The sequence below is a fragment of the Odocoileus virginianus genome, chromosome 6, assembly GCF_023699985.2.
Source record: "Odocoileus virginianus isolate 20LAN1187 ecotype Illinois chromosome 6, Ovbor_1.2, whole genome shotgun sequence".
NCBI classification, from domain to species: domain Eukaryota; kingdom Metazoa; phylum Chordata; class Mammalia; order Artiodactyla; family Cervidae; genus Odocoileus; species Odocoileus virginianus.
The window spans coordinates 61,509,635-61,524,765 of NC_069679.1; positions in this window are offsets into that span (position 1 = coordinate 61,509,635).

The window sequence follows — 15,131 nt, forward strand, 5'->3', positions numbered from 1 at the left end:
GGGAAGCTTATCTGAAACCAGTTGGGCTTCCGTGTGGGGTGGCTCTGGGTTATGTAGTGTCTGAGTGCCATGATGGCTTCATTTTCCCAGGTGTGGATCTTTAGGGAAAGCTTTATATCCGTGTAGAGAGCTGTTTACCTGCTGGATTCCCAGACTCCAGCTGAGGGGCAACCTTGCAAAGCAAGCCTTTTTAGGACAGTAGTCTCAGGCCTGCTCTGTCACCTCTAATGCATAGGTTCATTTCATTTTTCACTATTTCAAACAATGCTGCATTGATCTTTGTGTGTGTATCTTGACTCACTTACATTGGTGTTTCTGCTGGATCAATCTGATCTACACATGAATTTGTTGAACACTGTGTATATATAAAATTTTGGTAATTATGCCAAATGGAACTGTAAAATGCCTGCCAATTTACATTCCTACCAACAGTATTTGCAGAGGACCCTTGGCCTTCCCTGGTGGCTCAGATGGTAAAAAATCTGCCTGCGGTGCAGGAGACCTGGGTTCAATCACTGGGCTGCGAAGATCCCCCTGGAGAAGGGAGTGGCTACCCACGCCAGTATTCTTGCCTGGAGAAGCCCATGGATAGAGGAGCCTGGCAAACTAGTCCATGAATTTGCAAAGAATCAGACATGACTGAGTGACTAACACTTTCTCCATTACATTGATTATCGGTTTTTGTCAATTGAATACAGCAGAATCTTAAGAGCAGAAAATGTAGAAAGACAGATAAAAAGTAACAAAATTGGAGTACAGAGTACATCATGTGAAATGCCAGGCTGAATAAAGCACAAGCTAGAATTGAGATTGCCGGAAGAAATACCAATAACCTCAGACATGCAGATGACACCACCCTTATGGTAGAAAGGGAAGAGGAGCTAAAGAGCCTCTTGATGAAAGTGAGAGAGGAGAGTGAAAAGGCTGGCTTCAAACTCAACGTTCAAAAAACGAAGACCATGGCATCCAGTTCCATAGCTTTATGGCAAATAGATGGGGAAACAATGGAAGTAAGTAGTGACAGACTTCATTTTCTTAGGCTCCAAAATCATTGCGGACGGTGACTGTCACCATGAAACTAAGCCGCTTGCTCCTTGGAAGAAAGGCTCTGGCAAACCTAGACAGTGTATTCAAAAGCAGAGGCATCACTTTGTTGACCAAAGTCCATATAGTCAAAGCTATGGATTTTCTGGTAGTCATGTACGGATGTGAGAGTTGGACCATGAAGAAGGCTGAGCACCAAAGAATTGATTCTTTCGAACTGTGGTGCAGAGAATACTCTTGAGAGTCCCCTGGACAGCAAGGAGATCAAACCTGTCAATCCTAAAGGAAATCCACCCTGCCTAAATATTCATCAGAAGGACTGATGCTGAAGCTGATGCTCCAGTTCTTTGACCACCAGATGCAAAGAGCCAACTCATTGGAAAAGACCCTGATACTGGGAAAGATTGAGGGCAGGAGGAGAAGTGGGCATCAGAGGATGAGGTGATTGGATGGCATCACCAACTCAATGGACATGAGTTTGAGCAAACTCTGGGAGATAGTGAAGGACAGGGAAGCCTGGCATGCTGCAGACCATGGGGTCACAAAGAGTCAGACATGAATGAGCAACTGAACAGCAACAACAAGCCCATCTAAGATCCCATCTGGGTTCATAACCCTTTTCTCTTAATGCCTCAAATGTCCTAACTGTGAGTGGATGTATTTAAAATGAGGAACCATTCCCAATCTCCTTAACACCCAGTTAAAGTGCTTGTTTCCTGAGACAGACACAATTGTACCATCTGCAAATTATTTTATACTGCCAAGGGAGAGATATGGAACCAGCTGTTTTTGTCTTCTATAGGGATTTCCAGAATAGTGATGTGATTGTTCAGTTTCCAAGCCATATCCGGGTGTTTAAGATCCCTCAACTATAGCATGCCAGGCTTCCCTGCCCTTCACTATCTCCCTGAGTTTGCTCAAACTCCTGTCCATTGACTGATGCCATCCAACCATCTCTTTCTCTGTTGCCCCCTTCTCCTGCCCTCAGTCTTTCCCAGCATCAGAGTCTTTATCAGTGAGTTGGCTCTTTGTATCTGGTGGCCAAAGTATTGGAGCTTCAGCTTCAGCATCAGTCCTTCCAGTGAATATTCAGGGTTGATTTTCTTTAAGATTGACTGGTTTGATCTTGCTGTCCAAGGGACTCTCAAGAGTCTTCTCCAGCATCACAATCTGAAAGCATCAATTCTTTGGCGCTCAGCTTGCTTTATGGTCCAACTCTCACATCCATACATGACTACTGGAAAAACCGTAGCTCCGTGACTATTAGAAAACTCATAGCTTTGACTATAATGGACCTTTGTCAACAAAGTGATGTTTCTGCTTTTGAATACTCTGTCCAGGTTTGCCATAGCTTTTCTTCCAAGGAGTAAGCGTCTTTTCATTTCATGGCTGCAGTCACTGTCCACCGTGATTTTGGAGCCCAGGAAAGTAAAATCTGTCACTGTTTCCACTTTTCCCCCATCTATTTGCCATGAAGTGATGAGACCAGATGCCATGGTCTTCATTTTTTGAATATTAAGTCTTAAGCCAGCTTTTTCATTCTCCTCTTTCATCCTCATCAAGAGGCTCTTTAATTCTTCACTTTCTGCCATTGGGATGGTGTTATCTGCATATCAGGCAGTTGATATTTCTCCTGACAGTCTTGATTCCAGCTTGTGTTCATCCAGCCTGGCATTTCACATGATGTACTCTGCATATAATTTCAATATGCAGGACGATAATATACAGCCTTGACATACTCCTTTCCCAATTTTGAACCAGTCTGTTTTTCCATGTCCAGTTCTAACTCTTGCTTCTTATCTCGCATACAGGTTTCTCAGGATATAGGTAAGGTGGCTTGTATTCCCATGTCTTTTAGAATTTTCCACAATTTGTTGTGATTCGCATAGTCAAAGGCTTTAGCATAGTCAATGAAGCAGTGGTAGATTTTTTTTTAAATTTCCTTTCTTTTTCTATGATCTAATGGATTTCAGCAATTGATCTCTGGTTGTTCTGCCTCTTTAAATCCGAGATTGTACATCTAGAAGTTCTTGGTTTAGGTACTGTTGAAACCTAGCTTGAAGGATTTTGAGCATGAACTTGCTAGCCTGTGAAATGAGCATAATTGTATCATAGTTTGAACATATAAGGAAATGCATTACCAACTTTATCCAACTGGTTTGAAAACTTGTAATTTTTTAATCTAAAAGCTAGAAAGTAAAACATTTCTATCCTAGTTCTGCCACTGAATCATTGTGTGTCCTTAATAAATTCATTGTTTAAATCCTTTTCTTAGCTGTAAATTTAAGATAATTGAGAACCATTTACTAACTTCAAAATATTAAGAACTGAATATTGCTTTAAAAGTGCAAAGATATGAATACTGAACTTCAAAATAATTACAGCTGGAAATTGTAAGATTTTAGAAAGTATTTGGATGTCAAGGAAATGAAAGTGATTATTAGTGGTGAATGTGGTGATTTTTGAGGTGATTTTCTTAAGAAGTAATAATTGAAAGCTTATGTGTTTACACAGATCTTCAGATTGATGTGAAACAAAGCTCTCATGACTCAGTTGACAAGGAAGAGTTGTTTTTTTCAAGTTGAATTAGGTGTACTGTATCAGTCAGTTCAGTCTCTCAGTCATGTCTGACTCTTTGCGACCCCATGGACTGCAGCACACCAGGCCTCTCTGTCCATCACCAACTCCTGGAGTTTACTCAAACACAATGTCCATTGAATTGGTGATGCCATCCAACCATCTCATCCTCTGTCATCCCTTTCTCCTCCTGCCCTCAATCTTTCCCAGCATCAGAGTCTTTTCAAATGAGTCAGTTCTTTGCATCAGGTGGCCAAAGTATTGGAGTTTCAGCTTCAACATCAGTCCTTCCAATGAATATTCAGGACTGATTTCCTTTAGGATGGACTGATTGGATCTCCTTGCAGTCCAAGGGACTCTCAAGAGTCTTCTCCAACACCACAGTTCAAAAGCATCAATTCTTCAGTGCTCAGCTTTCTTTATATAGGCTCCTGTAATAACCTATTTCAGGGATAACATAAAGGCTTGATATACAAGCCTATATATTAATATACAGAGAAAAAATATATTGAGGTATCTTTAAAAATGAACTCTGTGGGCTGAAAATTACACTTGCTTTGACATAAAGAGCCTAGGAAAATAAGCAGAGTTATTAATGGCTTCCCAACCCACCCTTGATCCTTGAATTAAATTACAGTTTGAAGAATGCCTGCTTTTTAAATGGCATTGAGAAGACTGGGGGTGCTTAACTAGTCACATTTTCATTTATCTTTTGAACAACTGTGTAGTAATTTTTATTGCACATTTTAAAAAATCCCCTGTATTCAAGTAATAGAAAGTCTCAGGCTGTATAACCTCCTTTTATGTGGTATTTTTTATGCTTGGATTATTTGGTTTAATATGCTATATACTGCAGGTCTGGAGTTTTTAAAGAACAGTTTAGACATGCTCCTTTAGGTTTCAAGGCACACACACATTATCTTAAATGCTAAAGGCTTATTTTAAGACTACAGAGGACAGGAAGGTGACTGCCTCATCGAAGGCATGGCTGGGAAAATGACTGTCCTGTAGTGGGCACAGCAGCCCTCATAGCTGGGTATCGCCCCCAACTTTGAGGTCGATGTCCACTGCTCAGTAGTCATCACGTACCTACTCGTGTTTTCCAGCTTCTCCCTGCACATTTCTCCCTCTGCAGCTTCTGTTGTTCCTGAAAGAGGTTCTGACTGATCCTATTATGATCCAAAAGAGAGCCCCCGACTCTCTTTTCTTCTAAATCCTTCTGGCCTTCTAAATCATGTCCAGCCAAAGGATGACTGCCCTTACAATTAGGGCAGAGACCCCTGGTACAATTGACTGTGGCCAGTGTAATAGGTCAAAGCTGGGAAAGTGAAAGTTGCTCAGTTGTGTCCAACTCTTTGCGACCCCATGGACTATACGGTCTATGGAATTCTCCAGGCCAGAATACTGGAGTGGGCAGCCTTTCCCTTCTCCAGGGGATCTTCCTAACCCAGGAATTGAACCAAGGTCTCCTGCATTGCAGGCAGATTCTTTACCAACTGAGCTATCAGGGAAGCCCCACAAGCCAGAGGGCACAGCCAATTATGTGGAAGGACCCAACTCAGACAGCCTTCCTTAAAGAGGCTGTGAGCAGGACAGACAGGCCTTCAGAATCTCATGGATTTCTCAGTAGAGTCATGATGGGCTTAAAATGATAATGATGCTCTACATCACTGTCAATATTGCAGTTTCAGGAAGAAATCAAAGTAGTGGCAAAATGTACACTTGACAAATAGCAGCATTGCACAGCACTTAAGTTGCTCTGGGGCCAGACAACCTGGGTTTGCTCTGGGATTACAGTATGCATCTGTGAATTAGTAGAACCTACCATGAAATTAAAAGATGCTTACTCCTTGGAAGGAAAGTTATGACCAACCTAGATAGCATGTTAAAAAGCAGGGACATTACTCTGCCAACAAAGGCCCGTCTAGTCAAGGCTATGGTTTTTCCAGTGGTCATGTGTGGATGTGAGAGTTGGACTGTGAAGAAACTGAGCGCCAAAGAATTGATGCTTTTGAACTGTGGTGTTGGAGAAGACTCCTGAGAGTCCCTTGGACTGCAAGGAGATCCAATCAGTCCATCCTAAGGGAGATCAGTCCTGGGTGTTCATTGGAAGGACTGATGTTGAAGCTGAAACTCCAATACTTTGGCCACCTCATGTGAAGAGTTGACTGTTTGGAAAAGACCCTGATGCTGGGAAGGATTGGGGGCAGGAGGAGAAGGGACGACAGAGAATGAGATGGCTGGATGGCATCACCGACTTGATGGACATGAGTTTGGGTAAACTCTGGGAGTTGGTGATGGACAGGGAGGCCTGGCGTGCTGCGATTCATGGGGTGGCAAAGAGTCAGACACGACTGAGCGACTGAACTGAACTGAACCTGTAATAAGTTAGGGATGTGGATCTTTGACTCAGTATGATTCCATTTAAAGTCCCCTTTCATCCTTTGTCATACTGTTACATATTTTACTTCTGTATGTTATAAATCTCATTATATATTTTTTTCTTGATTTAAACAAAGAAAACATAAGAAAAAGTATATTCTAATTACCCATATAGGAACTTTTGCAGTGTTCTTTTCTGTCATGCACGTCTTTGCTTTCCTGTGGAATGATTTTCCTTCAGCCTGAAGAACTTCTTTTAATACTCATTTCTTGTATCTCAGCTCTGTTGGAGACAAATTCTTTCAGCTTCTATTTGTCTGAAAATGTCTTTATTTCACCTTTTATTTTCAAACATATTTTTACTGGGTTTAGAATCCTAGGTAGGAAATGTTTTTCTTTCTTTTTTTTTCTTTTCTTTTTATCCTTTCAGCACTTTAAAGGTTATTCTACTCATTATCTTCAGCCTTCATTGTCTCTGATGAGAAGCTAGTTTTTATTCATCTTGTTCCCTTGTGTATGATGTGCCCTTTTTCTCTGGCTGCTTTTGGGGTTTCTCTTTACTTGTGGTTTTCAGCAGTTTGATATGATGTGCCTATCATGGCTTATTTTCTCAGTGTATCATCTGTGTTTTTCTGCAGTGGTCTCTTCTATTTCCAGGACTCTGGGTATATGTGTATTGACTGATTGTACTGTCCCACAGGTCACCGTGGCTTTTTGCATCTACTAATTTTTCTCTCTGTGCTTCAAACTGAATGATTCCTTTTGACTTCAGGTTCACAAATCCCTTCTTTCATTATTCAATCTGCTGTTAATCTCATCCAGTAGGATTCTGACCAATTTCAGGAGTCTCCTTGGTTCTTTTTTATGGTTTTTTATATCTCCACTGGGGTTCTCCATTTCTTTGCCCATTATATCCATCTTTTACTACAGATTATTCGGTATATACTTAGCTAGTTATTAATATTTTGACACCTTTGCTAGGTCCAATATTGGGGTCATCAGTGTATATATGTATCAGTTTCTATTGGCTGGGTTTTTTCCCTGTTGACTTTGGGCCACATTTTCCTATTTCTTTTTCTGTCTAGTAATTATTTTTATTGTATAAAGATGCATGTTAGAGACTCTGGATTCTATTATCTACTTCCAGAGTGTGGAATTTTGTTCTAGAGGGCAGTTAAATTACTGCCAGAGCATTAGAACTTGGAGAGGTTTGCGTGTAGGCTTGTTAAGCTGGATCTATTTTGGTGTTGTCCTTAGTTTTAGGGCAGATAACTTAGTCCTGATAGGTGCCCCTTATTTCTTATGTGTGCCTCTCATTATGTTTAGTGGAAAGCTGAGAGTATTTGCCACATCACTCTATCCTGTCAGGGCTGGAACTTTGAACTCAGGGGCAGCTTAAGCCAGTAGATGCTGAAATATCTGCTTTGCACTTTCAGGTCTCCTGTAGTTTTATTTTCCCTGGAATCAGTGGAGTTCTTGTCCTGCTTGCAGGCTAAGATCTGAGATAATTTTACACTCACATTTTGGGGCTGCCCTCCCTGTAACTGCTACTTTCAGGGACTTTCCATTTTGACTTCTAACCTGACAGCCCCAACTCCATTCTCTGTCTCCCCAGGTAAGACTTAGTCTCCTGGTGGCTCAGATGGCAAAGAATCTGCCTGCAGTGCAGGGGACCTGGGTTCGATCCCTGGATTGGGAAGATCCCCTAGAGGAGGGCATGGCAACTCACTCCAGTATTCTTGCCTGGAGAATCCTCATGGCAGAGGAGACTGGTGGGCTACAGTCCATGGGGTCGCAGAGTTGGACACGACCAAGTGACTAAGCATACATGGCACACCTGTCCTGTCCCACGGACCAGGCTGTGTACTCAGGTGTGATGGAAACGTGGACCTCCCCTTTCAAGGAGGTCATCCCTACAGTTTTTAATCATAGAAAAGAACCAGATGATAGCCTCCTGTGTACCTGGAACTTGTTGAACCTTGTTCACTGGATTTGTGCCAAGTGTCTCCTAGGTTATCAAGATTCCACTTAGCATTCTTTGGGAGTTTATTAACTCATTTAGGTCCCCAAAGTGCTATTTGATCATAATTTTAATGATAGACTAACCTAATGGCTTGAAAGAAGTTGGGATACTTCTGAAAATATGTTCAAAATCCCTGATACTTCAAGAAGGTTAATCTTCCCCAAATGTTAACTCAGCAGTAGAGAATAACCAAATTGTGTATTAATTTGCTTTTGGTTGCAAGTTACAAAGCCTGACCATCAGGCCAATTACAGGTTATGCTATGAGGGAATTTTTTTACATGCACCAGTATTTTCTTACAAACACTTTAATATGAGATTTTAAAAATTCTTAAGGTAAATAACAGCAAAAAAGCTTTCATATAAATACATTATCTACAGGTTGATTTCAGATACCTTGTTACCATAGTACTTAACGAACTGGGCTATGTTAGCTTCAGTTAAGTATTTTAGTTAATCCACATAATTTGTTGAATATGAACTTCATATAGTGTAAATGATTTAAATGAAATGAATTTTGTTAAAATCTCAAATTTGTTAACTCTTCTGCTTTTTGTTAAATGTTTTAAATGGTTGATTAACTCATTGTTTCTTAGTTTCTTGCAACATAATTGATACTGGGTTGGCTAACATAACATAAGATGTTTCTCCATAACATCTTATGGAGAAACCTGAATGAACTTGTTGGCCAACCCAATCCATTGTCTATGTTGTTTTACTTGGTTAACTGAAGGTATTCTCTTTGTAAACTTCAACTAGTTGCCTATAAAATTTCTTGGCAGAAACTGATGGTGTTGAATTTAAGAACCAAATACCTTGTCCTTTACTTAGAGATTATATGTCTAAAAAATCATTCTGTGTATAATTAAAGGTTAATCAACCAATCAAAAGATATAGCTCTAGTGTTACTAGTTTTCTTTAGTGTTACCATCAATGCCCAACAAAATACTGAATTACCAGCAAAATTACCCATAAACATATTGTACAGTAAATATGGATGGCATCATCGACTCGATGGACATGGGTTTGGGTGGACTCCAGGAGTTGGTGATGGATAGGGAGGCCTGGTGTGCTGCGGTTCATGGGGTCGCAAAGAGTTGGACATGACTGAGTGACTGAACTGAACTGAACCAGTAAATAACTCTTAGCCTTCTTTCTGAAAAATCCCTTATATTTACAAATATAATTCATTCACAAAACTGCACTCTATATAACTGGGACTTAATGATTCAGGGAAGAAAATGACAGGGCTGTACAGTCAGATATCTCTTTGTTCTTTGGTGGATTTACACACTTTCTGATACCAAGTTTTGCTAAAATGAGGAGAGTATCTCTAGCAATTTGTACGTCTAGGTGACTACATGAAATAAAAGCAGGCAGGCATGCCTTCCAGGCAAGCCTCTTTAGGCTGGAATTCATGGAACCAAAGGGGAGATAAGTACCAAGCCAGGCTATGGCTCTATCCACTGAGTTTTAAGTTTCCAGTTTGTTTTTTTCATTTCTGAGAGTTTTATTTATATCCCTATAGATACTTTTGACATTTCGGATTCTTTGATTAGCTTTTTTAAGGATTAAGTTGGAAGTAATGCTCTGTGGATGGATCATTCTTTTCTGAAGTTTGCATGAGAAGGAGAGAAACTGGATGTCCCAGTGAGAGGTAGACACAGGATCAAGAGGGCAAGATGATTAAAGCTTTAGAAAGTAGAACTAAAGAGAATGACATAAAAATGGGCTACTTAATCATAAATTTTATTCTACCTTGAAATATATTATTATTGCAGATCAGCAGTTTAAAACTCAGTAACATTACCCCTTCAGTTATCCAGCTCTGTCTTCTTATATCAAATGGGAAAAAAATTAAATACTCAGAGGTAAAGTCAAGTGGGTATTTTAGTTCCTACCAGCCATAATTACCTCCTTGTCCAAGACATTCCTTAAGTAAAATACAGCTTTGAAAAACTATATCTTGTTATTTTAGCTAAAACAAACAAGTATTCCTCCAAGTTACTTAGCTTGTGGCCCCATACTTAGCTTGTGGCCACATACTTAGCTATGTGGCCCCATTACTTGGAGCTTTTTACTATGATACGAGGAATTAATTATAGAGAATTGTGACCAGTTCTTGTCCTTATGAAGGATAAAAAGGAATGGATTTTCATTTTTAAATGGAGGTCTTTAATTAGATCCAAGTAAGAGCCATTTACTGAGCAAGTTTATTAGCGCTGCCTTTGTTTCTTAGTGGCTCATCTCTCAGCATTTAGTAGCTTACCAATATCTCCACTCTTCACTGTCAGAGAAGAGCAAAGCAGAAATTCCCGGGTCTGAAGTTCTAGATCTTCAGACAGTTTTATTACCCTGTGAGGACCTACTCTTTCTTGGGTTCTCCAATTTTAGATTGTTGGAAGCACCATCAGGATACCTCATTTAACAGGCAGATTCTTGGGTCCCATTGTTACAGCTTCTGATCCAGCAAGTGTTGATAAGGGTTAGAGGATGTGCATTTTTAGTAAGTTCTCGAGGTGATTGTATACGAGGTGCCCTGAGGCCCATACTTGGTGAATGATGGTATATGCTTACCTTTGGCAAAAATTGAGAGCTATTAGGATGCGTTCTGAGAAACTGTATGTAACACAGGAAGCAACAGAACCGGACATAGAACAATGGACTGGTTCAAAATTGGGAAAGGAGTACCTCAAGACTGTATATTGTCACCCTGCTTATTTAACTTATATGCAGAGTACATCATGCAAAATGTCAAGCTGTATGAAACACAAGTTGGAATCAAGATTGCTGGGGGAAATAACAACTTTGGATATGCAGATGATACCACTTTAATGGCAGAAAGTGAAGAGGAACTATAAGAGCCTCTTGAATGATGGAGAAAGAGGAGAGTGGAAAAACTGACTTAAAACTCAACTTTCAAAAAACTAAGATCATGGCATCTGGTCCCATCACTTCATGACAAATAGATGGGGAAACAGTGGAAACAGTGGCAGAGTTTATTTTCCTGGGCTCCAAAATCACTGTGAACAGTGACTGCAACCATGAAATTAAAAGACACTTGCTCCTAGGAAGGAAAGCTATGACAAACCTAGACAGCTTATTAAAAAGCAGAGACATCACTTTGCCAACAAAGGTCCGTATAGTCAAAGCCATAATTTTTCCAGTAGTCAGGTACAAGTGTGAGAGTTGGACTATAAAAAGGCTGAGCGCCGAATTGATGCCTTCCAATTGTGCTGGAGAAGACTCTTGAGAGTTCCTTGGACGGCAAAGAGATCCAACCAGTCAATCCTAAAGGGAATCAACCCTCAATATTTATTGTAAGGACTGGTGCTGAAGCTGAAGCTCCAATTCTTTGGCCACCTGATGTGAAGAGACGACTCACTGGAAAAGACCTTGATGCTGGGAAAGATTGAGGGCAGGAGGAGAACGGGGCGTCAGAGGATGAGATGGTTGGATGGCATTACTGACTCAATGGACATGAATTTGAGCAAACTCAGGGAGATAGTGAAGGACAGGGAAGCATGCTCTGCTGCAGTTCATGGGGTCGTGAAGAGTCGGACTGGACTTAGCAACTGAATAACAACAAGGATGTGTTCCCTGGCCCCGGCCTCCTCCTACTCCAAGATTACTTGATTGTAGGGTAAGCATATATGACTTGGGATCTTTGGTATTATTTCTATAATTGTGTATTTTTGACTTTAAAGAAAAATAACTGCTAGAATGTTCTTTAACAAATATGCTGCCTTTTATCCTTATTAAGAAAAAGAAATTAATGTTGAGTTCATAAGAATTTTGAAGAGCAAAGCCATCATTTTGACCTGTTTTCCTGGTTCCCAGACTCTTCCTTACTTTTTCTCCCTTACCTAATATTCAAATTTTAAGCCACTGATTCTCTCCAGTGACTGCTGGAAACTTAATCACCACACAGTGGGGCTAAGCCCCAGGCCCTTGCCCTCTACTTTCTGGACCAGACTTGTACCTATTAGCCCTGTCTCTCTTCTGCCCTTCCCTGTGTGACCTGCAAGGGTTAAATAAGACCATGATGTTTATTACCTAATAGCTATTTTGAAAAAGCTTTCCCTGTTAGCATCATCCATATTATATCTGAATGTTCTTAGGTATTTGAGTTCAGATGCTTAGAACAGATACAGAGTCCAAATGAAAATCAAAGGCAAGTTTTATATAAAATAAAGCTCTTCTCTGCTCTTATCAGATAAATTTCTCAGAAGCTCACAGGCTACATGCACAAGTCATAGTTAAAATAATTTTTCTATTTTTATCTACTCTAACAAAGAGACAAGCAATAGCTATTTCAACCAAAAATAGCCTCTATCATGATGCAGACCCACAGCAAGTGGCTGCAGCCCCTCCCCACTCCCTGCTCTCAGGTTTGTTTATAGCCAGGGTGGTGATAAAGTCAACAGGATGTGGTCACAGGTCAAGGGTCAGAGGGACTATCTGGTGATTTCCATGCAGTGTGTGTATAAGAGGTATTTGTCCTTTCTTATCCTGGAAATGAACTCAAGCAATATGGATGGGGATGTTTTAAGTCACAATTACAATAAAGTCAAAAAAGCCCTCATACTTCAGAAATCTAACTAAAGCATTTTATGAACGAATGCTTGGTCCAGTCTTCTCCCTGTCCTGAAAGAGCTGATGGAGGGAGCTTCTACAGAGTGTCCTCCCTGTCTGCAGAGAGACATGAGAAGGAATAGCCCCTCCTCCCCACGTTTGGAAAGTTGTCATTTGAGGATAAGAGATTTTATCTTATTGTGATCATGAGGGGGAATTGCTGCCCAGGGACTCCAGGTGGCAGATGGAAGGAGTCTGAATTTCCCCTGACATTGTGGAGATGCTACACTAACCTTGGGACCACCCACCTTTGGACTTCAGAATGGCATGGGCACAGAGCCATCCCTCCCCTCAAGGACAAGAAGTCAGACCCGGAGAGGCTTTGGGTGTGGGTGACAGGACAGAGCAGTGGATGCCGCGCTTGTGGACGAATAACTACGGGCCAGTCCTGACTGAGGAGGTCTGATGAGCTCTGAAATCCAAACAAGCAGTCCCTCATGGGGAGGAGATGTGCCCAATACCTCTTCACATCCCCGAAGCAATCCAATCATTTCCTTTAAACATGGACATGACTGCAAGAGAAAGTGGGGAGGGTAATCTCAGAATTGCCTCTGAACTGAGGGAGTTTACCCTGAACTGACTCAACAACATGTGGAATTGGGAGGTGGCCCAGAAAGCTGACTTATAGAAAAGCACATTATTTCTTTTTTTACATATTTGAATATATGGACAGAAGTACCTTTCCTTCTCAACAATCCTCTATCTCAAAATACAAAACAAAAAACCAGTCTCACCTCAATCCTACTCTCCTCTGAAGCTCTCCATCCCTTTTTCCCTGTACTGCCAAACTTTTGGAGAAAATGGTCTATCCTGGGGCCTCTGTTCTTTGAGATCTACCTATTGCTTATCCCCTCCTCATCTGACATCTGGCTCCAGGCTAATAAACTTGCTGTCAAACTGGTCAGTCATTCAGAAAACAATTATTGAACTTATACCTTGAGTTATGACTTTTCCTCTTTCTGACTTACATAAGTAGCTTCAATTGATGATTAAAGAACCTCACCAATGTTCTACTGACCCTTCAAATGAGTCTGAACCCAAATCATTATCTCCCGCCCACCCCAATCAGCTTAACCTCCTGTCTGTGAGCCTCCAACAAGGTCAAAACTCCTGGGTCACCTTTAATCTCCTCCCACCTCCTGTTCTCCATCTAAGTCATTTCAAGTCTGTTTACATTAAGGCCTACCACAGAGGGTTGATGTGAAAGCCCAATAAGTCAGATCTCTGCAGTTGTTAACTGGAAGTGTGCTTCAGAATCACTTGTGTTAAACACAAAAAGATAAAAAACAAACAACCTAAAAATGATGCCCCCAGTCCCACCTCAGATGGGCTTACTCTGAATGTGGGGCCCAGGCAATATCAAAGTCTCCCTCATCTGTGCTCCGTGGACAGATCAGAAGGGACTCCTGCCTTGTTCTCCGGTTGCTTCCTGGGTCTGCCCAGCCAAACAGGAGCTGCTCTGCCCTGCCTTTCTCCAGGGTCTTCCTGGTGTCCGGCCCAGGGCTGGAATGCAGCCTAGTGGGTTCCCTACTGATTGGGTGGAGGGTGCTTCCCAAATGCTACAAGCAGATGTACCTATAAGAAGTCAGGAGCCGCTGTAATGCTTCAGAACACATGTTTGAGCCATTCTGTTTCTTTACATCAGGGATCGGGGACTCGTGTACCCTCCCTCTGACAAATCAAAAGTCCCTCAGAAACTGGTTCCTGCACTTCAGGGGCATGTATACAAATCTTACAGGTGGCTTCAGCTGGGAGCCCTCCTGAACTAGGAAGGGTCCCTCATTCAGGCTGACTCAGGACTCAAGGATCCACGCAGTCAGCTGGTAGGGCTAGCTTCCCAGTGGTCATCAGTTAATCAGCTCACCCAGGTGGCATCCAGTTAGTTGGGCATTTTATTCAGTCCTTCATTTATTCCTGCAGGCCTCTGTCACAGAACCATTCACCCAACAGATATGTACTGAGACCCTCTAAGTGCCCGATACTGTATTCACACAGGAGGCAAAACGGATAACACAAGGAACACTGGAACCCTGAAACCTACCAGGCTGGTGTTGGGTGGATTCTCAGGAGTTCTGGGGCCTGGAGATCAATGTCAGGCACCCGGCTGAGCGTCACTTCCCACTCTTCAACTCTTCCTGCTTTGCTCCTTTCGGTGGCTGGAGCTTCCAAGCCACAGGTAGGAAGATCGAGGCAAGGATGAGGTGGCCACTGGGTAAAGGAGAGACAAAAACAACATAGCGGGGAGTGTGGTGGGAAAGGAGCGTGGCCAGGAGCATTTATCCAAGTGGCTACCTTCATTGTCTTAGGGACAGGGTCCGGGAGGGAGGACAGATGCTTCGAGGCGGAGAAGAGTGGGCCAGCCGCCCGGCGCAGGGGCTCCGCAGGTTCTGCCAACTAGCCTGGGGTTCTTCGGGCGCTGGCGGGGCGCGGGGCGGCGCGGCGGGGGCGCGCGGCGGGAGGGGCTGTGCGCG